Genomic DNA, 25,000 nt, shown 5'->3' on the forward strand with positions numbered 1-25,000 from the left:
AGCGCCCTTGTCTGGTGGTGCCCTGCACAGGCCAAGCTTCAGAAACAAAGTCACTCAGAAAGATGAGGTGGTAAAAAATGTTCAACCTTCCCGTATACCCAACGGCAAAGGGTTGCCGTTACCCGGATTCGAACCGGGGTTGCTGCGGCCACAACACAGAGAACTAACCACTATACGATGAAAGCGTGCCACTGGCTCACCCAAGACAACCCCTGGATCCCGGATACAAGAAGCAGCAGCGGCGTGTTTGTCCATCGAAGAGGGACTGGACATTTTGCAAATAAGTGCGAGGACCTTGAAAAATGCATGGATGCTTTGCCTCATGGCCTTCAGCAAACAGTATAGTCTGCAGGATTCGAACCTACGCGGAGAGACCCCGATGGATTTCTAGTCCATCGCCTTAACCACTCGGACACGACTACAGGAGTAGACCAATTTCTGCTCAGTTTGTGACCAACACTGCTGCCTGACCTAACTGCAACCAACCCAGCTCAGTCAGCAAGCGGAGATTGCAAGCTAGCCCTGCAAGCGGGTAAAACAGCGGTCTCACTGAGGAGAAATCAGGCTGCCATGTCTCATCCTATGTAATGGGGTTTTTCAGTGCTGGGCCTGGGGACCGACAGCACTGCACAATTCGGAGGTCTGTCTCATTCTACTCACTCTGTGAGCCCGCTTTCCTAACGAGCTGACCATCAGAATCAGGTGTGCCAAACAAGGGAGGTGCACTGATACGCTGGAGCAGGAAGGAACACTGCTCCAGTACAGATTCAGAAGAAGAGATGGACCATAGTGATAGCAAGGTGACTCCGCCAAAAGCAGACAGACCTTCACCCGAACAGGGACTCAAACCCTGGACCCTCAGATTAAAAGTCTGATGCTCTACCGACTGAGCTATCCTGGCTCTTGTGGAGCACTGTCTTCTCACCTTTTATAAAGCAGCAGTTTTACAACAAGCTGCCTAGAAGAGACCCAGGTGTCACGAGGATGAAAGCTAGAAGCAGTTATGGCACAGAGAGCGAAGGACCATAGAAGGCACAATTACCGTCACAGAAAGCTAAAGCAATACTGCAAATCCCTCCCGTAGTCGGCAGAGTTCGAACCTGCGCGGGGAGACCCCAATGGATTTCAAGTCCATCGCCTTAACCTCTCGGCCACGACTACGCCTAATGTTAGAAAGCAAGCGCCCTTGTCTGGTGGCGCCCTGCACAGGCCAAGCTTCAGAAACAAAATCACGCAGAAAGATGAGGTTGTAAAAAAATTTCAACCTTCCCATATACTCAAGGGCAAAGGGTTGCCCTGACCCGAATCGAACCAGGGTTGCTGCGGCCACAACACAGAGTACTAACCACTATACGATCACAGCATGCCACAGGCTCACCCAAGACAACCCCTGGAGCCCGGATACAAGAAGCAGCAGCGGCGTGTTTGTCCATCGAAGAGGGACTGGACATTTCGCAAATAAGTGCGAGGACCGTGAAAAATGCATGGATGCTTTGCCTCATGGCCTTCAGCATAGTCGGCAGGATTCGAACCTGCGCGGGGAGACCCCAATGGATTTCTAGTCCATCGCCTTAACCACTCGGCCATGACTACGGGAGTGGACCAATTTCTGCTCAGTTTGTGTCCAACACTGCTGCCTGACCTACTTGCAACCAACCCAGCTCAGTCAGCAAGCGGAGATTGCAAGCTAGCCCTGCAAGCGGGTAAAACAGTGGTCCCACTGAGGAGAAATCAGGCTGCCATGTCTCATCCTATGTAATGGGGTTTTTCAGTACTGGCCCTGGGGACCGACAGCACTGCACAATTGGGAAGTCTGTCTTATTCTACTCACTCTGTGAGCACTCTTTCCTAAAGGGCTGACCATCAGAATCAGGTTTGCCGAACAAGGGAGATGCACTGATCCCCGGGAGCAGGAAGGAACATCGCTCTAGTACAGAGTCAGCAGAAGAGATGGACCGTAGTGATAGCAAGCTGAGGCCTACAAAAAGAAGACTGACCTTCGCCCAAACAGGGACTTGAATTAAGTAGACCACCTTCTGCCATGTTGTGTGTAAAACTGCTGCCTGACCTACTTGCAACCTAGCAAGCCGAGATTGTAAGCTAGCCCTTGAAGTGGCTAAAACAGCAGTCCCACTGAGGAGAAATCAGGCTGCCATGTCTCATCCTTTGTAATGGGGTTTTTCAGTACTGGCCCTGGGGACCGACAGCACTGCACAAATGGGAGGTCTTTCTTATTCTACTCACTCCGTGAGCACTCTTTCCTAAAGGGCTGACCATCAGAATCATGTGTGCCGAACAAGGGAGATGCACTGATCCCCGGGAGAAGGAAGGAACATCGCTCTAATACAGAGTCAGCAGAAGAGATGGACCCGTAGTGATAGCAAGCTGAGCCCTCCAAAAAGTAGACTGACCTTCGCCCAAACAGGGACTTGAATTAAGCAGACTACCTTCTGCCCTGTTGTGTGTCACATTGCTGCCTGACCTACTTGCAACCTAGCAAGCCGAGATTGTAAGCTAGCACTGGAAGCGGGTAAAACAGCAGTCCCACTGAGGAGAAATCAGGCTGCCATGTCTCATCCTATGTAATGGGGTTTTTCAGTACTGGCCCTGGGGACCGACAGCACTGCACAATTGGGAATTCCGTCTTATTCTACTCACTCTGTGAGCACTCTTTCCTAATGGGCTGATCATCAGAATCAGGTGTGCCGTACAAGGGAGATGCACTGATCCCCGGGAGCAGGAAGGAACATCGCTCTAGTACAGAGTCAGCAGAAGAGATGGACCATAGTGATAGCAAGCTGAGGCCTACAAAAAGAAGACTGACCTTTGCCCAAACAGGGACTTGAATTAAGCAGACCACCTTCTGCCATGTTGTGTGTAACACTGCGGCCTGACCTACTTGCAACCTAGCAAGCGGAGATTGTAAGCTAGCCCTGGAAGCAGCTAAAACAGCAGTCCCACTGAGGAGAAATCAGGCTGCCATGTCTAATCCTATCTAATGGGGTTTTTCAGTACTGGCCCTGGGGACCGACAGCACTGCACAAATGGGAGGTCTTTCTTATTCTACTCACTCCGTGAGCACTCTTTCCTAAAGGGCTGACCATCAGAATCATGTGTGCCGAACAAGGGAGATGCACTGATCCCCGGGAGAAGGAAGGAACATCGCTCTAATACAGAGTCAGCAGAAGAGATGGACCCGTAGTGATAGCAAGCTGAGCCCTCCAAAAAGTAGACTGACCTTCGCCCAAACAGGGACTTGAATTAAGCAGACTACCTTCTGCCCTGTTGTGTCACATTGCTGCCTGACCTACTTGCAACCTAGCAAGCGGAGATTGCAAGCTAGCCCTGTAAGCGGGTAAAACAGCAGTCCCACTGAGGAGAAATCAGGCTGTCATGTCTCATCCTATGTAATGGGGTTTTTCAGTGATGGGCCTGGGGACCGACAGCACTGCACAATTCGGAGGTCTGTCTTATTCTACTCACTCTGTGAGCCCGTTTTCCTAACGAGCTGACCATCAGAATCAGGTGTGCCAAACAAGGGAGGTGCACTGATACCCTGGAGCAGGAAGGAACACCGCTCCGGTACAGATTCAGAAGAAGAGATGGACCGTAGTGATAGCAAGGTGACTCCGCCAAAAGCAGACAGACCTTCACCTGAACAGGGACTTGAACCCTGGACCCTCAGATTAAAAGTCTGATGCTCTACCGACTGAGCTATCCTGGCTCTTGTGGAGAACTGGTTTCTCACCTTTTATAAAGCAGCAGTTTTACAACAAGCTGCCCAGAAGAGACGCAGGTGTCACGAGGATGAAAGCTAGAAGCAGTTATGGCACAGAGAGCGAAGGACAATAGAAGGCACAATTACCGTCACAGAAAGCTAAAGCAATACTGCAAATCCCTCCCGTAGTCGGCAGAGTTCGAACCTGCGCGGGGAGATCCCAATGGATTTCAAGTCCATCACCTTAACCTCTCGGCCACGACTACGCCTAATGTTAAAAAGCAAGCGCCCTTGTCTGGTGGTGCCCTGCACAGGCCAAGCTTCAGAAACAAAGTCACTCAGAAAGATGAGGTGGTAAAAAATGTTCAACCTTCCCGTATACCCAACGGCAAAGGGTTGCCGTGACCCGGATTCAAACCGGGGTTGCTGCGGCCACAACACAGAGAACTAACCACTATACGATGAAAGCGTGCCACTGGCTCACTCAAGACAACCCCTGGATCCCGGATACAAGAAGCAGCAGCGGCGTGTTTGTCCATCGAAGAGGGACTGGACATTTTGCAAATAAGTGCGAGGACCTTGAAAAATGCATGGATGCTTTGCCTCATGGCCTTCAGCAAACAGTATAGTCTGCAGGATTCGAACCTGCGCGGAGAGACCCCGATGGATTTCTAGTCCATCGCCTTAACCACTCGGACACGACTACAGGAGTAGACCAATTTCTGCTCAGTTTGTGACCAACACTGCTGCCTGACCTAATTGCAACCAACCCAGCTCAGTCAGCAAGCGGAGATTGCAAGCTAGCCCTGCAAGCGGGTAAAACAGCGGTCTCACTGAGGAGAAATCAGGCTGCCATGTCTCATCCTATGTAATGGGGTTTTTCAGTGCTGGGCCTGGGGACCGACAGCACAGCACAATTCGGAGGTCTGTCTTATTCTACTCACTCTGTGAGCCCGCTTTCCTAACGAGCTGACCATCAGAATCAGGTGTGCCAAACAAGGGAGGTGCACTGATACGCTGGAGCAGGAAGGAACACTGCTCCAGTACAGATTCAGAAGAAGAGATGGACCATAGTGATAGCAAGGTGACTCCGCCAAAAGCAGACAGACCTTCACCCGAACAGGGACTCGAACCCTGGACCCTCAGATTAAAAGTCTGATGCTCTACCGACTGAGCTATCCTGGCTCTTGTGGAGCACTGTCTTCTCACCTTTTATAAAGCAGCAGTTTTACAACAAGCTGCCTAGAAGAGACCCAGGTGTCACGAGGATGAAAGCTAGAAGCAGTTATGGCACAGAGAGCGAAGGACCATAGAAGGCACAATTACCGTCACAGAAAGCTAAAGCAATACTGCAAATCCCTCCCGTAGTCGGCAGAGTTCGAACCTGCGCGGGGAGACCCCAATGGATTTCAAGTCCATCGCCTTAACCTCTCGGCCACGACTACGCCTAATGTTAGAAAGCAAGCGCCCTTGTCTGGTGGCGCCCTGCACAGGCCAAGCTTCAGAAACAAAATCACGCAGAAAGATGAGGTTGTAAAAAATTTTCAACCTTCCCATATACTCAAGGGCAAAGGGTTGCCCTGACCCGAATCGAACCAGGGTTGCTGCGGCCACAACACAGAGTACTAACCACTATACGATCACAGCATGCCACAGGCTCACCCAAGACAACCCCTGGAGCCCGGATACAAGAAGCAGCAGCGGCGTGTTTGTCCATCGAAGAGGGACAGGGCATTTCGCAAATAAGTGCGAGGACCGTTAAAAATGCATGGATGCTTTGCCTCATGGCCTTCAGCAAACAGTATAGTCTGCAGGATTCGAACCTGCGCGGAGAGACCCCAATGGATTTCTAGTCCATCGCCTTAACCACTCGGCCACGACTACGGGAGTGGACCAATTTCTGCTCAGTTTGTGTCCAACACTGCTGCCTGACCTACTTGCAACCTACTTGCAGTCAGCAAGCGGAGAATGCAAGCTAGCCCTGCAAGCGTGTAAAACAGCGGTCCCACTGAGGAGAAATCAGGCTGCCATGTCTCATCCTATGTAATGGGGTTTTTCAGTACTGGCCCTGGGGACCGACAGCACTGCACAATTGGGAAGTCTGTCTTATTCTACTCTCTCTGTGAGCACTCTTTCCTAAAGGGCTGATCATCAGAATCAGGTGTGCCGAACAAGGGAGATGCACTGATCCCCGGGAGCAGGAAGGAACATCGCTCTAGTACAGAGTCAGCAGAAGAGATGGACCGTAGTGATAGCAAGCTGAGGCCTACAAAAAGAAGACTGACCTTCGCCCAAACAGGGACTTAAATTAAGCAGACCACCTTCTGCCATGTTGTGTGTAACACTGCTGCCTGACCTACTTGCAAGCTAGCAAGCGGAGATTGTAAGCTAGCCCTGGATGCAGCTAAAACAGCAGTCCCACTGAGGAGAAATCAGGCTGCCATGTCTAATCCTATGTAATGGGGTTTTTCAGTACTGGCCCTGGGGACCGACAGCACTGCACAAATGGGAGGTCTTTCTTATTCTACTCACTCCGTGAGCACTCTTTCCTAAAGGGCTGACCATCAGAATCATGTGTGCCGAACAAGGGAGATGCACTGATCCCCGGGAGAAGGAAAGAACATCGCTCTAATACAGAGTCAGCAGAAGAGATGGACCCGTAGTGATAGCAAGCTGAGCCCTCCAAAAAGTAGACTGACCTTCGCCCAAACAGGGACTTGAATTAAGCAGACTACCTTCTGCCCTGTTGTGTGTCACATTGCTGCCTGACCTACTTGCAACCTAGCAAGCCGAGATTGTAAGCTAGCACTGGAAGCGGGTAAAACAGCAGTCCCACTGAGGAGAAATCAGGCTGCCATGTCTCATCCTATGTAATGGGGTTTTTCAGTACTGGCCCTGGGGACCGACAGCACTGCACAATTGGGAAGTCCGTCTTATTCTACGTACTCTGTGAGCACTCTTTCCTAAAGGGCTGATCATCAGAATCAGGTGTGCCGAACAAGGGAGATGCACTGATCCCCGGGAGCAGGAAGGAACATCGCTCTAGTACAGAGTCAGCAGAAGAGATGGACCCATAGTGATAGCAAGCTGAGCCCTCCAAAAAGTAGACTGACCTTCGCCCAAACAGGGACTTGAATTAAGCAGACTACCTTCTGCCCTGTTGTGTGTCACATTGCTGCCTGACCTACTTGCAACCTAGCAAGCGGAGATTGCAAGCTAGCCCTGTAAGCGGGTAAAACAGCAGTCCCACTGAGGAGAAATCAGGCTGCCATGTCTCATCCTATGTAATGACGTTTTTCAGTGCTGGGCCTGGGGACCGACAGCACTGCACAATTCGGAGGTCTGTCTTATTCTACTCTCTCTGTGAGCACTCTTTCCTAAAGGGCTGATCATCAGAATCAGGTGTGCCGAACAAGGGAGATGCACTGATCCCCGGGAGCAGGAAGGAACATCGCTCTAGTACAGAGTCAGCAGAAGAGATGGACCGTAGTGATAGCAAGCTGAGGCCTACAAAAAGAAGACTGACCTTCGCCCAAACAGGGACTTAAATTAAGCAGACCACCTTCTGCCATGTTGTGTGTAACACTGCTGCCTGACCTACTTGCAAGCTAGCAAGCGGAGATTGTAAGCTAGCCCTGGATGCAGCTAAAACAGCAGTCCCACTGAGGAGAAATCAGGCTGCCATGTCTAATCCTATGTAATGGGGTTTTTCAGTACTGGCCCTGGGGACCGACAGCACTGCACAAATGGGAGGTCTTTCTTATTCTACTCACTCCGTGAGCACTCTTTCCTAAAGGGCTGACCATCAGAATCATGTGTGCCGAACAAGGGAGATGCACTGATCCCCGGGAGAAGGAAAGAACATCGCTCTAATACAGAGTCAGCAGAAGAGATGGACCCGTAGTGATAGCAAGCTGAGCCCTCCAAAAAGTAGACTGACCTTCGCCCAAACAGGGACTTGAATTAAGCAGACTACCTTCTGCCCTGTTGTGTGTCACATTGCTGCCTGACCTACTTGCAACCTAGCAAGCCGAGATTGTAAGCTAGCACTGGAAGCGGGTAAAACAGCAGTCCCACTGAGGAGAAATCAGGCTGCCATGTCTCATCCTATGTAATGGGGTTTTTCAGTACTGGCCATGGGGACCGACAGCACTGCACAATTGGGAAGTCCGTCTTATTCTACGTACTCTGTGAGCACTCTTTCCTAAAGGGCTGATCATCAGAATCAGGTGTGCCGAACAAGGGAGATGCACTGATCCCCGGGAGCAGGAAGGAACATCGCTCTAGTACAGAGTCAGCAGAAGAGATGGACCCATAGTGATAGCAAGCTGAGCCCTCCAAAAAGTAGACTGACCTTCGCCCAAACAGGGACTTGAATTAAGCAGACTACCTTCTGCCCTGTTGTGTGTCACATTGCTGCCTGACCTACTTGCAACCTAGCAAGCGGAGATTGCAAGCTAGCCCTGTAAGCGGGTAAAACAGCAGTCCCACTGAGGAGAAATCAGGCTGCCATGTCTCATCCTATGTAATGACGTTTTTCAGTGCTGGGCCTGGGGACCGACAGCACTGCACAATTCGGAGGTCTGTCTTATTCTACTCACTCTGTGAGCGCGCTTTCCTAACGAGCTGACCATCAGAATCAGGTGTGCCAAACAAGGGAGGTGCACTGATACCCTGGAGCAGGAAGGAACACCGCTCCGGTACAGATTCAGAAGAAGAGATGGACCGTAGTGATAGCAAGGTGACTCCGCCAAAAGCAGACAGACCTTCACCCGAACAGCGACTTGAACCCTGGACCCTCAGATTAAAAGTCTGATGCTCTACCGACTGAGCTATCCGGGCTCTTGTGGAGGACTGGCTTCTCACCTTTTATAAAGCAGCAGTTTTACAACAAGCTGCCCAGAAGAGACGCAGGTGTCACGAGGATGAAAGCTAGAAGCAGTTATGGCACAGAGAGCGAAGGACAATAGAAGGCACAATTACCGTCACAGAAATCTAAAGCAATACTGCAAATCCCTCCTGTAGTCGGCAGAGTTCGAACCTGCGTGGGGAGACCCCAATGGATTTCAAGTCCATCGCCTTAACCTCTCGGCCACGACTACGGCTAATGTTAATAAGCAAGCACACTTGTCTGGTGGCGCCCTGAACAGGCCAAGCTTCAGAAACAAAATCACGCAGAAAGATGAGGTGGTAAAAAATTTTTCAACCTTCCCGTATAATCAACGGCAAAGGGTTGCCGTGACCGGATTCGAACCGGAGTTGCTGCGGCCACAACGCAGAGTACTAACCACTATACGATCACGGCGTGCCACTGGCTCACCCAAGACAGCCCCTGGAGCCCGGATACAAGAAGCAGCAGCGGCGTGTTTGTCCATCGAAGAGAGACTGGACATTTCGCAAATAAGTGCGAGGACCGTGAAAAACGCATGGATGCTTTGCCTCATGGCCTTCAGCGTAGTCGGCAGGATTCAAACCTGCGCGGGGAAACCCCAATGGATTTCTAGTCCATCGCCTTAACCACTCAGCCACGACTATGGTAGTAAACCAATTTCTGCTCAGTTTGTGTCCAACACTGCTGTCTGACCTACTTGCAACCAACCCAGCTCAGTCAGCAAGCGGAGATTGCAAGCTAGCCCTGCAAGCGGGTAAAACAGCGGTCCCACTGAGGAGAAATCAGGCTGCCATGTCTCATCCTATGTAATGGGGTTTTTCAGTACTGGCCCTGGGGACCGACAGCACTGCACAATTGGGAAGTCTGTCTTATTCTACTCACTCCGTGAGCACTCTTTCTTAAAGGGCTGACCATCAGAATCATGTGTGCCGAACAAGGAAGATGCACTGACCACCTGGAGAAGGAAGGAACATCGCTCTAAGAGAAATCAGGCTGCCATGTCTCATCCTATGTAATGACGTTTTTCAGTGCTGGGCCTGGGGACCGACAGCACTGCACAATTCGGAGGTCTGTCTTATTCTACTCACTCTGTGAGCGCGCTTTCCTAACGAGCTGACCATCAGAATCAGGTGTCCCAAACAAGGGAGGTGCACTGATACCCTGGAGCAGGAAGGAACACCGCTCCGGTACAGATTCAGAAGAAGAGATGGACCGTAGTGATAGCAAGGTGACTCCGCCAAAAGCAGACAGACCTTCACTCGAACAGGGACTTGAACCCTGGACCCTCAGATTAAAAGTCTGATGCTCTACCGACTGAGCTATCCGGGCTCTTGTGGAGAACTGGCTTATCTCCTTTTATAAAGCAGCAGTTTTACAACAAGCTGCCCAGAAAAGACGCAGGTGTCACGAGGATGAAAGCTAGAAGCAGTTATGGCACAGAGAGCGAAGGACAATAGAAGGCACAATTACCGTCACAGAAATCTAAAGCAATACTGCAAATCCCTCCCGTAGTCGGCAGAGTTCGAACCTGCGTGGGGAGACCCCAATGGATTTCAAGTCCATCGCCTTAACCTCTCGGCCACGACTACGGCTAATGTTAAAAAGCAAGCACCCTTGTCTGGTGGCGCCCTGCACAGGCCAAGCTTCAGAAACAAAATCACGCAGAAAGATGAGGTGGTAAAAAATTTTCAACCTTGCCGTATAATCAACGGCAAAGGGTTGCCGTGACCCGGATTCGAACCGGGTTGCTGCGGCCACAACGCAGAGTACTAACCACTATACGATCACGGCGTGCCACTGGCTCACCCAAGACAGCCCCATGAGCCCGGATACAAGAAGCAGCAGCGGCGTGTTTGTCCATCGAAGAGAGACTGGACATTTCGCAAATAAGTGCGATGACCGTGAAAAATGCATGGATGCTTTGCCTCATGGCCTTCAGCGTAGTCGGCAGGATTCAAACCTGCGCGGGGAAACCCCAATGGATTTCTAGTCCATCGCCTTAACCACTCAGCCACGACTATGGTAGTAAACCAATTTCTGCTCAGTTTGTGTCCAACACTGCTGTCTGACCTACTTGCAACCAACCCAGCTCAGTCAGCAAGCGGAGATTGCAAGCTAGCCCTGCAAGCGGGTAAAACAGCGGTCCCACTGAGGAGAAATCAGGCTGCCATGTCTCATCCTATGTAATGGCGTTTTTCAGTACTGGCCCTGGGGACCGACAGCACTGCACAATTGGGAAGTCTGTCTTATTCTACTCACTCTGTGAGCACTCTTTCCTAAAGGGCTGACGATCAGAATCAGGTGTGCCAAACAAGGGAGATGCACTGATCCCCGGGAGCAGGAAGGAACATCGCTCTAGTACTGAGTCCGCAGAAGAGATGGACCGTAGTGATAGCAAGCTGAGGCCTACAAAAAGAAGACTGACCTTCGCCCAAACAGGGACTTGAATTAAGCAGACCACCTTCTGCCATGTTGTGTGTAACACTGCTGCCTGACCTACTTGCAACCTAGCAAGCCGAGATTGTAAGCTAGCCCTTGAAGTGGGTAAAACAGCAGTCCCACTGAGGAGAAATCAGGCTGCCATGTCTCATCCTATGTAATGGGCTTTTTCAGTACTGGCCCTGGGGACCGACAGCACTGCACAAATGGGAGGTCTGTCTTATTCTACTCACTCCGTGAGCACTCTTTCCTAAAGGGCTGACCATCAGGATCATGTGTGCCGAACAAGGAAGATGCACTGACCCCCTGGAGAAGGAAGGAACATCGCTCTAAGAGAAATCAGGCTGCCATGTCTCATCCTATGTAATGACGTTTTTCAGTGCTGGGCCTGGGGACCGACAGCACTGCACAATTCGGAGGTCTGTCTTATTCTACTCACTCTGTGAGAGCGCTTTCCTAACGAGCTGACCATCAGAATCAGGTGTGCCAAACAAGGGAGGTGCACTGATACCCTGGAGCAGGAAGGAACACCGCTCCGGTACAGATTCAGAAGAAGAGATGGACCGTAGTGATAGCAAGGTGACTTCGCCAAAAGCAGACAGACCTTCACCCGAACAGGGACTTGAACCCTGGACCCTCAGATTAAAAGTCTGATGCTCTACCGACTGAGCTATCCGGGCTCTTGTGGAGAACTGGCTTCTCACCTTTTACAAAGCAGCAGTTTTACAACAAGCTGCCCAGAAGAGACGCAGGTGTCACGAGGATGAAAGCTAGAAGCAGTTATGGCACAGAGAGCGAAGGACAATAGAAGGCACAATTACCGTCACAGAAATCTAAAGCAATACTGCAAATCCCTCCCGTAGTCGGCAGAGTTCGAACCTGCGTGGGGAGACCCCAATGGATTTCAAGTCCATCGCCTTAACCTCTCGGCCACGACTACGGCTAATGTTAAAAAGCAAGCACCCTTGTCTGGTGGCGCCCTGCACAGGCCAAGCTTCAGAAACAAAATCACGCAGAAAGATGAGGTGGTAAAAAATATTCAACCTTCCCGTATAATCAACGGCAAAGGGTTGCCGTGACCCGGATTCAAACCGGGGTTGCTGCGGCCACAACGCAGAGTACTAACCACTATACGATCACGGCGTGCCACTGGCTCACCCAAGACAGCCCCTGGAGCCCGGATACAAGAAGCAGCAGCGGCGTGTTTGTCCATCGAAGAGAGACTGGACATTTCGCAAATAAGTGCGAGGACCGTGAAAAATGCATGGATGCTTTGCCTCATGGCCTTCAGCGTAGTCGGCAGGATTCAAACCTGCGCGGGGAAACCCCAATGGATTTCTAGTCCATCGCCTTAACCACTCAGCCACGACTATGGTAGTAAACCAATTTCTGCTCAGTTTGTATCCAACACTGCTGTCTGGCCTACTTGCAACCAACCCAGCTCAGTCAGCAAGCGGAGATTGCAAGCTAGCCCTGCAAGCGGGTAAAACAGCGGTCCCACTGAGGAGAAATCAGGCTGCCATGTCTCATCCTATGTAATGGGGTTTTTCAGTACTGGCCCTGGGGACCGACAGCACTGCACAATTGGGAAATCTGTCTTATTCTACTCACTCTGTGAGCACTCTTTCCTAAAGGGCTGACGATCAGAATCAGGTGTGCCGAACAAGGGAGATGCACTGATCCCCGGGAGCAGGAAGGAACATCGCTCTAGTACAGAGTCAGCAGAAGAGATGGACCGTAGTGATAGCAAGCTGAGGCCTACAAAAAGAAGACTGACCTTCGCCCAAACAGGGACTTGAATTAAGCAGACCACCTTCTGCCATGTTGTGTGTAACACTGCTGCCTGACCTACTTGCAACCTAGCAAGCCGAGATTGTAAGCTAGCCCTTGAAGTGGCTAAAACAGCAGTCCCACTGAGGAGAAATCAGGCTGCCATGTCTCATCCTATGTAATGGGCTTTTTCAGTACTGGCCCTGGGGACCGACAGCACTGCACAAATGGGAGGTCTGTCTTATTCTACTCACTCCGTGAGCACTCTTTCCTAAAGGGCTGACCATCAGAATCATGTGTGCCGAACAAGGAAGATGCACTGACCCCCTGGAGAAGGAAGGAACATCGCTCTAAGAGAAATCAGGCTGCCATGTCTCATCCTATGTAATGACGTTTTTCAGTGCTGGGCCTGGGGACCGACAGCACTGCACAATTCGGAGGTCTGTCTTATTCTACTCACTCTGTGAGCGCGCTTTCCTAACGAGCTGACCATCAGAATCAGGTGTACCAAACAAGGGAGGTGCACTGATACCCTGGAGCAGGAAGGAACACCGCTCCGGTACAGATTCAGAAGAAGAGATGGACCGTAGTGATAGCAAGGTGACTCCGCCAAAATCAGACAGACCTTCACCCGAACAGGGACTTGAACCCTGGACCCTCAGATTAAAAGTCTGATGCTCTACCGACTGAGCTATCCGGGCTCTTGTGGAGAACTGGCTTCTCACCTTTTATAAAGCAGCAGTTTTACAACAAGCTGCCCAGAAGAGACGCAGGTGTCACGAGGATGAAAGCTAGAAGCAGTTATGGCACAGAGAGCGAAGGACAATAGAAGGCACAAATACGTCACAGAAATCTAAAGCAATACTGCAAATCCCTCCCGTAGTCGGCAGAGTTCGAACCTGCGTGGGGAGATCCCAATGGATTTCAAGTCCATCGCCTTAACCTCTCGGCCACGACTACGGCTAATGTTAAATAGCAAGCGCCCATGTCTGGTGGCGCCCTGCACAGGCCAAGCTTCAGAAACAAAATCACGCAGAAAGATGAGGTGGTAAAAAATTTAAACCTTCCCGTATACTCAACGGCAAAGGGTTGCCGTGACGCGGATTTGAACCGGAGTTGCTGCAGCCACAACGCAGAGTACTAACCACTATACGATCACGGCGTGCCACTGGCTCAACCAAGACAACCCCTGGAGCCCGCATACAAGAAGCAGCAGCGGCGTGTTTGTCCATCGAAGAGGGACTGGACATTTCGCAAATAAGTGCGAGGACCGTGAAAAATGCATGGATGCTTTGCCTCATGGCCTTCAGCAAACAGCGTAGTCAGCAGGATTCGAACCTGCGCGGGGAGACCCCAATGGATTTCTAGTCCATCGCCTTAACCACTCGGTCACGACTACGGGAGTGGACCAATTTCTGCTCAGTTTGTGTCCAACACTGCTGCCTGACCTACTTGCAACCAACCCAGCTCAGTCAGCAAGCGGAGAATGCAAGCTAGCCCTGCAAGCGGGTAAAACAGCGGTCCCACTGAGGAGAAATCAGGCTGCCATGTCTCATCCTATGTAATGGGGTTTTTCAGTACTGGCCCTGGGGACCGACAGCACTGCACAATTGGGAAGTCTGTCTTATTCTACTCACTCTGTGAGCACTCTTTCCTAAAGGGATGACCATCAGAATCAGGTTTGCCGAACTAGGGAGATACACTGATCCCCGGGAGCAGGAAGGAACATCGCTCTAGTACAGAGTCAACAGAAGAGATGGACCGTAGTGATAGCAAGCTGAGGCCTACAAAAAGAAGACTGACCTTCGCCCAAACAGGGACTTGAATTAAGCAGACCACCTTCTGCCATGTTGTGTGTAACACTGCTGCCTGACCTCCTTGCAACCTAGCAAGCCGAGATTTTAAGCTAGCCCTGGAAGCGGCTAAAACAGCAGTCCCACTGAGGAGAAATCAGGCTGCCATGTCTCATCCTTTGTAATGGGGTTTTTCAGTACTGGCCCTGGGGACCGACAGCCCTGCACAATTGGGAAGTCTGTCTTATTCTACTCTCTCTGTGAGCACTCTTTCCTAAAGGGCTGATCATCAGAATCAGGTGTGCCGAACAAGGGAGATGCACTGATCCCCGGGATCAGGAAGGAACATCGCTCTAGTACAGAGTCAGCAGAAGAGATGGACCGTAGTGATAGCAAGCTGAGGCCTACAAAAAGAAGACTGACCTTCGCCCAAACAGGGACTTGAATTAAGCAGACCACCTTCTGCCATGTTGTGTGTAAAACTGCTGCCTGACCTACTTGCAACCTAGCAAGCGGAGATTGTAAGCTAGCCCATGAAGTGGCTAAAACAGCAGTCCCACTGAGGAGAAATCAGGCTGCCATGTCTCATCCTATGTAATGGGCTTTTTCAGTACTGGCCCTGGGGACCGACAGCACTGCACAAATGGGAGGTCTGTCTTATTCTACTCACTCCGTAAGCACTCTTTCCTAAAGGGCTGACCATCAGGATCATGTGTGCCGAACAAGGAAGATGCACTGACCCCCTGGAGAAGGAAGGAACATCGCTCTAAGAGAAATCAGGCTGCCATGTCTCATCCTATGTAATGACGTTTTTCAGTGCTGGGCCTGGGGACCGACAGCACTGCACAATTCGGAGGTCTGTCTTATTCTACTCACTCTGTGAGCGCGCTTTCCTAACGAGCTGACCATCAGAATCAGGTGTGCCGAACAAGGGAGGTGCACTGATACCCTGGAGCAGGAAGGAACACCGCTCCGGTACAGATTCAGAAGAAGAGATGGACAGTAGTGATAGCAAGGTGACTCCGCCAAAAGCAGACAGACCTTCACCCGAACAGGGACTTGAACCCTAGACCCTCAGATTAAAAGTCTGATGCTCTACCGACTGAGCTATCCGGGCTCTTGTGGAGAACTGGCTTCTCACCTTTTATAAAGCAGCAGTTTTACAACAAGCTGCCCAGAAGAGACGCAGGTGTCACGAGGATGAAAGCTAGAAGCAGTTATGGCACAGAGAGCGAAGGACAATAGAAGACACAATTACGTTACAGAATTCTAAAGCAATACTGCAAATCCCTCCCGTAGTCGGCAGAGTTCGAACCTGCGCGGGGAGACCCCAATGGATTTCAAGTCCATCGCCTTAACCTCTCGGCCACGACTACGCCTAATGTTAAAAAGCAAGCGCCCTTGTCTGGTGGCGCCCTGCACAGGCCAAGCTTCAGAAACAAAATCACGCAGAAAGATGAGGTGGTAAAAAATTTCAACCTTCCTGTATACTCAACGGCAAAGGGTTGCCATGACACGGATTCGAACCGGGGTTGCTGCAGCCACAACGCAGAGTACTAACCACTATACGATCACGGCGTGCCACTGGCTCAACCAAGACAACCCCTGGAGCCCGGATACAAGAAGCAGCAGCGGCGTGTTTGTCCATCGAAGAGGGACTGGACATTTCGCAAATAAGTGCGAGGACCGTGAAAAATGCATGGATGCTTTGCCTCATGGCCTTCAGCAAAAAGTGTAGTCGGCAGGATTCGAACCTGCGCGGGGAGACCCCAATGGATTTCTATTCCATCGCCTTAACCACTCGGCCACGACTACGGGAGTGGACCAATTTCTGCTCAGTTTGTTTCCAACACTGCTGCCTGACCTACTTGCAACCAACCCAGCTCAGTCAGCAAGCGGAGAATGCAAGCTAGCCCTGCAAGTGGGTAAAACAGCGGTCCCACTGAGGAGAAATCAGGCTGCCATGTCTCATCCTATGTAATGGGGTTTTTCAGTACTGGCCCTGGGGACCGACAGCACTGCACAATTGGGAAGTCTGTCTTATTCTACTCACTCTGTGAGCACTCTTTCCTAAAGGGATGACCATCAGAATCAGGTTTGCTGAACAAGGGAGATGCACTGATCCCCGGGAGCAGGAAGGAACATCGCTCTAGTACAGAGTCAGCAGAAGAGATGGACCGTAGTGATAGCAAGCTGAGGCCTACAAAAAGAAGACTGACCTTCGCCCAAACAGGGACTTGAATTAAGCGGACCACCTTCTGCCATGTGGTGTGTAACACTGCTGCCTGACCTCCTTGCAACCTAGCAAGCGGAGATTGTAAGCTAGCCCTGGATGCAGCTAAAACAGCAGTCCCACTGAGGAGAAATCAGGCTGCCATGTCTAATCCTATGTAATGGGGTTTTTCAGTACTGGCCCTGGGGACCGACAGCACTGCACAAATGGGAGGTCTGTCTTATTCTACTCACTGTGTGAGTGCGCTTTCCTAACGAGCTGACCATCAGAATCAGGTGTGCCAAACAAGGGAGGTGCACTGATACCCTGGAGCAGGAAGGAACACCGCTCCAGTACAGATTCAGAAGAAGAGATGGACCGTAGTGATAGCAAGGTGACTCCGCCAAAAGCAGACAGAACTTCGCCCAAACAGGGACTTGAACCCCGGACGCTCAGATTAAAAGTCTGATGCTCTACTGACTGAGCTATCCGGGCTCTTGTGGAGCACTGGCTTCTCCCCTTTTATAAAGCAGGAGTTTTACAACAAGCTGCCCAGAAGAGACGCAGGTGTCACGAGGATGAAAGCTAGAAGCAGTTATGGCACAGAGAGCGAAGGACCATATAAAGCACAATTATCGTCACAGAAAGCTAAAGCAATACTGCAAAGCCCTCCCGTAGTCGGCAGGGTTCGAACCTGCGCGGGGAGACACCAATGGATTTCAAGTCCATCGCCTTAACCTCTCGGCCACGACTACGCCAAATGTTAGAAAGCAAGCCCCCTTGTCTGATGGCGCCCTGCACAGGCCAAGCTTCAGAAAAAAAATCACGCAGAAAGATGAAGTGGTAAAAAATTTTCAACCTTCCCGTATACTCAACGGCAAAGGGTTGCCATGACTCGGATTCGAACCGGGGTTGCTGCTGCCACAACGCAGAGTTCTAACCAATATACGATCACGGCGTGCCACTGGCTCACCCAACACAACCCCTGGAGCCCAGATACAAGAAGCAGCAGCGGCGTGTTTGTCCATCGAAGAGGGACTGGACATTTCGCAAATAAGTGCGAGGACCGTGAAAAATGCATGGATGCTTTGCCTCATGGCCTTCAGCAAACAGCGTAGTCAGCAGGATTCGAACCTGCGCGGGGAGACCCCAATGGATTTCTAGTCCATTGTCTTAACCACTCAGCCATGACTACGGGAGTGGACCAATTTCTGCTCAGTTTGTGTCCAACACTGCTGCCTGACCTACTTGCAACCAACCCAGCTCAGTCAGCAAGCGGAGATTGCAAGCTAGCCCTGCAAGCGGGTAAAACAGTGGTCCCACTGAGGAGAAATCAGGCTGCCATGTCTCATCCTATGTAATGGGGTTTTTCAGTACTGGCCCTGGGGACCGACAGCACTGCACAATTGGGAAGTCTGTCTTATTCTACTCTCTCTGTGAGCACTCTTTCCTAAAGGGATGATCATCAGAATCAGGTGTGCCGAACAAGGGAGATGCACTGATCCCCGGGAGAAGGAAGGAACATCGCTCTAATACAGAGTCAGCAGAAGAGATGGACCCGTAGTGAAAGCAAGCTGAGCCCTCCAAAAAGTAGACTGACCTTCGCCCAAACAGGGACTTGAATTAAGCAGACTACCTTCTGCCATGTTGTGTGTAACACTGCTGCCTGACCTACTTGCAACCTAGCAAGCGGAGATTGTAAGCTAGCCCTGGATGCAGCTAAAACAGCAGTCCCACTGAGGAGAAATCAGGCTGCCATGTCTAATCCTATGTAATGGGGTTTTTCAGTACTGGCCCTGGGGACCGACAGCACTGCACAAATGGGAGGTCTTTCTTATTCTACTCACTCCGTGAGCACTCTTTCCTAAAGGGCTGACCATCAGAATCATGTGTGCCGAACAAGGGAGATGCACTGATCCCCGGGAGAAGGAAGGAACATCGCTCTAATACAGAGTCAGCAGAAGAGATGGACCCGTAGTGATAGCAAGCTGAGCCCTCCAAAAAGTAGACTGACCTTCGCCCAAACAGGGACTTGAATTAAGCAGACTACCTTCTGCCCTTTTGTGTGTCACATTGCTGCCTGACCTACTTGAAACCTAGCAAGCCGAGATTGTAAGCTAGCACTGGAAGCGGGTAAAACTTCAGTCCCACCGAGGAGAAATCAGGCTGCCATGTCTCATCCTATGTAATGGGGGTTTTCAGTGCTGGGCCTGGGGACCGACAGCATTGCACACTCTGTGAGCCCGCTTTCCTAACGAGCTGACCATCAGAATCAGGTGTGCCAAACGAGGGAGGTGCACTGATACCCTGGAGCAGGAAGGAACACCGCTCCAGTACAGATTCAGAAGAAGAGATGGACCGTAGTGATAGCAAGGTGACTCCGCCAAAAGCAGACAGACCTTCGCCCGAACAGGGACTTGAACCCTGGACCCTCAGATTAAAAGTCTGATGCTCTACCGACTGAGCCATCCGGGGTCTTATGGAGCAGTGGCTTCTCCCCTTTTATAAAGCAGCAGTTTTACAACAAGCTGCCTAGAAGAGACGCAGGTGTCACGAGGATGAAAGCTAGAAGCAGTTATGGCACAGAGAGCGAAGGACCATAGAAGGCACAATTACCGTCACAGAAAGCTAAAGCAATACTGCAAATCCCTCCCGTAGTCGGCAGAGTTCGAACCTGCGCAGGGAGACCCCAATGGATTTCAAGTCCATCACCTTAACTTTTTTTTTTTTTTTTTTTTTTTTTTATTAAGAAATTTCAATCAATAAAATACAATAGATTAAACGCAATCAACAGAAAATACAGAACATTGTCTTTACACATCCCTACATTACACATCTTTCCTTTACATAGATAATTTAAAAATCTCCTTCACTTCCTGGCAGCTTCCACATTAAATCATTTAAAACACAATAAACTTTTGGGGTAAAAACATCATAAAAAGAGTCTAACATATTTACACCTTTAAAGTACACATACAGTCTTTCAGTATATAATTCTGTTTTTCTTTTAAACATCCTCCAAACATCCAACACAATTTTTTCCTTTTTAGCCACAGTTCTTCTGTCCCATATTGCACTTTTCATTAGCATTACACACAGATTAATGAAACTTTTGTTTTGAAACTTTTTTTCCCAACCAAACATCACAACTCTGTTCCATTCCATTACATTTTCATCCCACTCCTCAGTCACATCTTTAATTAAACATTTACATTTCCTTAAAAAGTCCTCTAGCTCTCTACAATGTAAAAACATATGTAAAATCCCCTCTTCCTCTTCCTGGCACACTTTACACAGAGCATTTTCTTCCATTCCTATTTTATTTAAAATAACATCAGTAAAAACCACTTTATGCCTTATAAAATACTCCAAACATTCCAATTTTGTTTCCACACATTTCCCCGTCATGTTTCTCCATATACACTCTTTTTTTAAATCTTTGAATTTCTGCACCCAGTAACCATTTGCAATCGGCTCTTTAAAAACATCATCTCTAAAAGCACAATAAATAATTTTCACAGTACATTCCTTAAAATCATACAGTTTTCCCCCTAATTTCACATGAATACATTTCTCTTTTGGCTCTCCTTCCATACTTTCTATTCTTTTTATCCACTCTTTAGGTATTGCATTCTTAATGATTTCATATTTATTTTTTATTACTTGTTCACTGTAATCCTCTTTTGCCTCCTCCATTGCATCTACAATAAATTGTGTTGGTAAAAACCCTTCTTTAAATTCATACAAAACATCTCTCACTCTTGTTATCCCCACTTCCATCCATTTCTTTAAACAAATTCCTTTGTCTTGTTTTAAAATGTTTTGGTTTAAAAACAGAGGTTGATTTAAAATGTTTTCTCTCCCATGTGGATCATACTCAAGTCTATCTAAAAATTTTCCCCAGGCACTAAACATTTCCCTATAAAACTCTGATAAGCACTCTGTCATCCAATTCTTTGTTTTCATCCATAAAATCCCATCCCCCATGTTAAAATCCCCACATTTGTTTAAAAAATATTCCATTGTCTTTTTCCATGCAGTTTTGTGACCATCATCTAGATATTTTTTTACTATTTTAATTCTTAAGCTATTTTTTCTCTGTTCAACATCAATTAATCCCATCCCTCCTTTCCCTATTTCTCCTATTAATGTACTATATGCAATTCTTGACGGTTTACTATTCCATAAAAAATCTAAAAAACATTTTTTCAACCTTGTCTCCACCCACATTGGCATAGCAGTCACATATAAAACATACCACAACTTTGACACCATTAACACATTTAAAATGAAAACCTTCCCTTTTAAACTTAATGTCCTCAATTTCCAAAAATTTAACCTTCTTTCAATACCTCCTACTATTTCTTCCCACATTTTTTCTTTTACATTCCTTTCTTCTTTTCCCATTAGAACACCTAAAATCCTTATTTCTTTTGTTTCTTTAAAATGAAAATACTCTGTTAAAACAGTCACTCCTCCAAATCTCATATATATAGTTTTTTCTTCATTTATCTTACCTCCTGATCCCCTACAAAACATCTGTACTACTTCCATTACTTTATTAACACTCTCTATATCTTTAACTATTATTGTCGTATCATCTGCATATTGAAATATTTTTTCATTTCCCCCACTTCCTTCAATGTTTATCCCTCTTATGTCTTCGTCTATTTTAATAGCTAATCCCAATGGTTCTGCAACTAAAGAATATAAAAGCGCTGATAATGGACATCCTTGTCTTATTGATCTAGTAATTTTAAAACATTCAGTTAAAAAACCATTACACTGTATTCTTGTTATTGCTCCCCTATATAAAATTGTAATCCACTTGATAAAATTTTCCCCAAACCCGTACCTTCTTAAAATTCCAAATAAATATTCATGCTCCACTCTATCAAAAGCCTTTTCGAAATCCAAACTAATAACATATCCTTTTTTGTTTTTTTCTTTCATATATCTTATTCTATCTATTATACTTAAAGTTGTGTCCGCTATATCTTTCCCTTTAACTCCATACACTTGATTTGTTTCAATTATGGTTGGCATTACCTCTTTCAATCTGTTGGCTAAAACTTTTGTTAAAATTTTCAGATCTGTATTCAACATTGTAATTGGTCTATAATTTTTTAAGTCTACTTTATCTCCTTTTCTTTTATATATCAACTTTAATAATCCCATCCCCATTCTCTGATTCATTTCTTCTTTTTTAAAGATCTCTTCATATACTTCTTTTAAAATACTGGTTAAAAAATCTTTAAAAACAATATAAAATTCACTCCCCAAACCATCTATACCTGGACTTTTATTTTTGTTTAATTCACTTATTGCTCTTTTTATCTCTTCTTCTCTTATCTCTTCATCACACTCTTTTTTGTCTACTTCTCCTACTGTTGTTTTTATTTGCTTAAGTAACTCCAATTTCTCTTCTTCCTTCAACCCCTCAGTACTAAACAGGTTCTCATAATATGCTTTTACTTCTTTTAATATTTCCTCATTTGTTTCCACCACTACACCATTTTTTCCTCTTATTTCTTTAATCATTCCAGCTTTCCCTCGTATTTTTTCTAGATCAAAGAAAAATTTTGTACATTTTTCTCCCTCCACAGTATATTTAGCTTTACTTCTTAGTCTTGCTCCTTCATATTTTTTCTCTTCCATTTCTTTCAATATTCCCTCCAATTCTTTTATTTTTTATATATCTTTCCCATTCTCATTTAATTCCTTTTCCAATTTTTCTCTTATTTCTCTCTCCTTCTTCCTCTTACATATCTGTATTAATTTGCAATACTTTATTGTGAATTTTTTAACTAAATATTTAACATTTTCCCACCATATCCTTTCATCTTCACTGTACATTTCATTCTCCTTTTCTTTTTCAATAATTTCTTTAATACTTAAAACATACTCCTCATTCTTCAAAACCTCTACATTTAACACCCATACACCCGGCCCTCTTTTCACTGAACTCCAGTCTACTTGCAAAAAAATTGGTTTATGGTCACTTAAGCTTGATTCTTCATATTTAATGTTACCGATATATCCTTCAATGTTCCTTGTACACAAAATAAAATCAATCCTTGTCTTACACATAAAATTCCCTACTAATTGCCTCCTTGAATATTCTTTCTTTTTTTCATTTCTTTCTCTCCATACATCAATCATATTATTTTCTTCCATTAATAGTTTCAGTTCTTTTCTTCCTTTATCATTTTTAAAAACCATTCCCTCACCCATTTCTAATTTACTGAAAACGGTATTAAAATCACCCATCATAATAACTTCTTTATGCTTTTTTAAAAAATCTCTTAATACATTAAAATATTCCTTCTTTTCATTCTCTACAGTCGGTGCATGAATATTAACTACAATAACTTTTTTCTCCTCATACTCCATTTCAACCGCAATACATTTCCCATCTACGTCATTATATATTGTTTTACATGATACCCCACAGTTTTCTTTTATTAAAATCGCAACTCCTCTTCCAAGCCTCCCATCACCATTGTTATATAAAATCTCTCCGCTCCACCTTTTCCTTATTTCAGTCATGTACTCTTCCCTCCAGTTAGTTTCTTGTAATAAAATCACATCCTTTCCTTTACACATTTCTTTCACCTTTTCAAATGTCCATGTCCATCAATCCCTTTGCATTAAAAGTAACACAACTTAAAACCATTAAAATAAATAAAAATAAATACATAAAAACCATTATTTTCCATCTTCTCCCTCCAGCCCTCTTAACACTTCATATCTGTTTACACTTTTTACTCGGCCCCTTGTCATTAACTTCTTTCTTGCATTTTCCACATTTGGTTTTACCTTTAATGTTCTTCTTCTACTTTGTCCTCTCTCCCCTCTGTCTTTTCCCATGTTGTCCATCCTTGTTTCTTCTTCACTGTCCATTTCTTTGTTTTGATCATACATTCCCTGTCCATCCCTCTCCACATTATCCAAAAGATTTTTAAAACTGTCCGATATTTCCATTTCTGTCCATTGGGTATTCTGTTCTGCTGTTTGTTCCTCATCCATATCATTCTTTTTTCCTTCTTCTTCTTCCTCTTGGTTGCCTGTTCCTCCTTCTGTTTCCTTTTGTGATAATCCTTCATCCCCTTGTCCTTCATCAATATCTCCTTCCTCTTCAGTGTTTCCTTCATGCACCTGTCCGTCCACCCGATGCTCCAGACCTCCTTCCTCTCCCTCCATCCAACACTCACACTTGTTTAAAATCTTTTGACACTCCGGGCATCTGACCACATTGCAATCCCTTGCGAAATGTCCCCTTTCCTCGCACTTGTGACACTTAAATTCAGGGCATTCTTTGAGCAGATGATCCGGGCTCATGCACAGCTTACAGGTCTTCACCTGGTGGCTGTGCATCACCCTAAAGTACTGCGGCCCTTCTGCTGTTTCCAGCTTTGTGCTGTAGGGCAATGATGCCACCTCCTTGGGGAATCTCACTTTTAAAAACCTTGTTCCATCCTCTATTTCAGTGCCCGGGTAGCATCTTCTTTTTAATTTTGAAATGGGATTAACTCCCCATCCCTCCAATTTTCTAAAAATGTCTTTATCATCAAGGTAGACGGGCAGGTGCATGAAGGAAACAACATAATCTCTATTTTTAAGGGAGGTGCACTGATACCCTGGAGCAGAAAGGAACACCGCTCCAGTACAGATTCAGAAGAAGAGATGGAACGTAGTGATAGCAAGGTGACTCCGCCAAAAGAAGACAGACCTTTGCCCGAACAGGGACTTGAACCCTAGACCCTCAGGTTAAAAGTCTGATGCTCTACCAACTGAGCTATCCAGGCTCTTGTGGATCACTGGCTTCTCACCTTTTATAAAGCAGCAGTTTTACAACAAGCTGCCCAGAAGAGACGCAGGTGTCACGAGGAGGAAAGCTAGAAGCAGTTATGGCACAGAGAGCGAAGGACCATAGAAGGCACAATTATGGTCACGGAAAACTAAAGCAATACTGCAAATCCCTCCCGTAGTCGGCAGGGTTCGAACCTGCGCGGGTAGACCCCAATGGATTTCAAGTCCATCGCCTTAACCTCTCGGCCACGACTACGCCTATTGTTAGAAAGCAAGCCCCCTTGTCTGGTGGTGCCCTGCACAGGCCAAGCTTCAGAAACAAAATCACGCAGAAAGATGAGGTGGTAAAAAATGTTCAACCTTCC

General features: G+C 47.3%; 22 non-coding genes across 22 annotated transcripts; all 22 read right to left on the reverse strand.

Annotated features, from left to right (window-relative positions):
- Positions 1-1,079: 1,079 nt before the first annotated feature.
- trnas-uga (transfer RNA serine (anticodon UGA)) lies at positions 1,080-1,161 on the reverse strand. The gene has a single exon. It is a non-coding gene; the product is annotated as a tRNA-Ser (tRNA).
- A 350-nt stretch (positions 1,162-1,511) lies between these two features.
- Positions 1,512-1,593, reverse strand: trnas-aga (transfer RNA serine (anticodon AGA)). Its single transcript has one exon. It is a non-coding gene; the product is annotated as a tRNA-Ser (tRNA).
- Positions 1,594-5,081: 3,488 nt separating this feature from the next.
- On the reverse strand, positions 5,082-5,163 carry trnas-uga (transfer RNA serine (anticodon UGA)). The gene has a single exon. It is a non-coding gene; the product is annotated as a tRNA-Ser (tRNA).
- A 357-nt stretch (positions 5,164-5,520) lies between these two features.
- On the reverse strand, positions 5,521-5,602 carry trnas-aga (transfer RNA serine (anticodon AGA)). Its single transcript has one exon. It is a non-coding gene; the product is annotated as a tRNA-Ser (tRNA).
- Positions 5,603-8,738: 3,136 nt separating this feature from the next.
- trnas-uga (transfer RNA serine (anticodon UGA)) lies at positions 8,739-8,820 on the reverse strand. The gene has a single exon. It is a non-coding gene; the product is annotated as a tRNA-Ser (tRNA).
- Positions 8,821-9,171: 351 nt separating this feature from the next.
- trnas-aga (transfer RNA serine (anticodon AGA)) lies at positions 9,172-9,253 on the reverse strand. The gene has a single exon. It is a non-coding gene; the product is annotated as a tRNA-Ser (tRNA).
- Positions 9,254-9,865: 612 nt separating this feature from the next.
- trnak-uuu (transfer RNA lysine (anticodon UUU)) lies at positions 9,866-9,938 on the reverse strand. Its single transcript has one exon. It is a non-coding gene; the product is annotated as a tRNA-Lys (tRNA).
- Positions 9,939-10,116: 178 nt separating this feature from the next.
- On the reverse strand, positions 10,117-10,198 carry trnas-uga (transfer RNA serine (anticodon UGA)). Its single transcript has one exon. It is a non-coding gene; the product is annotated as a tRNA-Ser (tRNA).
- Positions 10,199-10,548: 350 nt separating this feature from the next.
- trnas-aga (transfer RNA serine (anticodon AGA)) lies at positions 10,549-10,630 on the reverse strand. Its single transcript has one exon. It is a non-coding gene; the product is annotated as a tRNA-Ser (tRNA).
- Positions 10,631-11,655: 1,025 nt separating this feature from the next.
- On the reverse strand, positions 11,656-11,728 carry trnak-uuu (transfer RNA lysine (anticodon UUU)). The gene has a single exon. It is a non-coding gene; the product is annotated as a tRNA-Lys (tRNA).
- A 178-nt stretch (positions 11,729-11,906) lies between these two features.
- trnas-uga (transfer RNA serine (anticodon UGA)) lies at positions 11,907-11,988 on the reverse strand. Its single transcript has one exon. It is a non-coding gene; the product is annotated as a tRNA-Ser (tRNA).
- Positions 11,989-12,119: 131 nt separating this feature from the next.
- Positions 12,120-12,191, reverse strand: trnah-gug (transfer RNA histidin (anticodon GUG)). Its single transcript has one exon. It is a non-coding gene; the product is annotated as a tRNA-His (tRNA).
- A 148-nt stretch (positions 12,192-12,339) lies between these two features.
- On the reverse strand, positions 12,340-12,421 carry trnas-aga (transfer RNA serine (anticodon AGA)). The gene has a single exon. It is a non-coding gene; the product is annotated as a tRNA-Ser (tRNA).
- A 1,025-nt stretch (positions 12,422-13,446) lies between these two features.
- On the reverse strand, positions 13,447-13,519 carry trnak-uuu (transfer RNA lysine (anticodon UUU)). The gene has a single exon. It is a non-coding gene; the product is annotated as a tRNA-Lys (tRNA).
- A 616-nt stretch (positions 13,520-14,135) lies between these two features.
- Positions 14,136-14,217, reverse strand: trnas-aga (transfer RNA serine (anticodon AGA)). Its single transcript has one exon. It is a non-coding gene; the product is annotated as a tRNA-Ser (tRNA).
- A 1,438-nt stretch (positions 14,218-15,655) lies between these two features.
- On the reverse strand, positions 15,656-15,728 carry trnak-uuu (transfer RNA lysine (anticodon UUU)). The gene has a single exon. It is a non-coding gene; the product is annotated as a tRNA-Lys (tRNA).
- Positions 15,729-15,905: 177 nt separating this feature from the next.
- Positions 15,906-15,987, reverse strand: trnas-uga (transfer RNA serine (anticodon UGA)). Its single transcript has one exon. It is a non-coding gene; the product is annotated as a tRNA-Ser (tRNA).
- A 357-nt stretch (positions 15,988-16,344) lies between these two features.
- On the reverse strand, positions 16,345-16,426 carry trnas-aga (transfer RNA serine (anticodon AGA)). The gene has a single exon. It is a non-coding gene; the product is annotated as a tRNA-Ser (tRNA).
- A 1,070-nt stretch (positions 16,427-17,496) lies between these two features.
- trnas-uga (transfer RNA serine (anticodon UGA)) lies at positions 17,497-17,578 on the reverse strand. Its single transcript has one exon. It is a non-coding gene; the product is annotated as a tRNA-Ser (tRNA).
- A 358-nt stretch (positions 17,579-17,936) lies between these two features.
- On the reverse strand, positions 17,937-18,018 carry trnas-aga (transfer RNA serine (anticodon AGA)). Its single transcript has one exon. It is a non-coding gene; the product is annotated as a tRNA-Ser (tRNA).
- A 1,207-nt stretch (positions 18,019-19,225) lies between these two features.
- On the reverse strand, positions 19,226-19,298 carry trnak-uuu (transfer RNA lysine (anticodon UUU)). The gene has a single exon. It is a non-coding gene; the product is annotated as a tRNA-Lys (tRNA).
- Positions 19,299-24,809: 5,511 nt separating this feature from the next.
- Positions 24,810-24,891, reverse strand: trnas-uga (transfer RNA serine (anticodon UGA)). Its single transcript has one exon. It is a non-coding gene; the product is annotated as a tRNA-Ser (tRNA).
- Positions 24,892-25,000: the final 109 nt, after the last annotated feature.

The sequence above is a fragment of the Carassius carassius genome, chromosome 18 (assembly GCF_963082965.1).
Source record: "Carassius carassius chromosome 18, fCarCar2.1, whole genome shotgun sequence".
Lineage (NCBI taxonomy): Eukaryota > Metazoa > Chordata > Actinopteri > Cypriniformes > Cyprinidae > Carassius > Carassius carassius.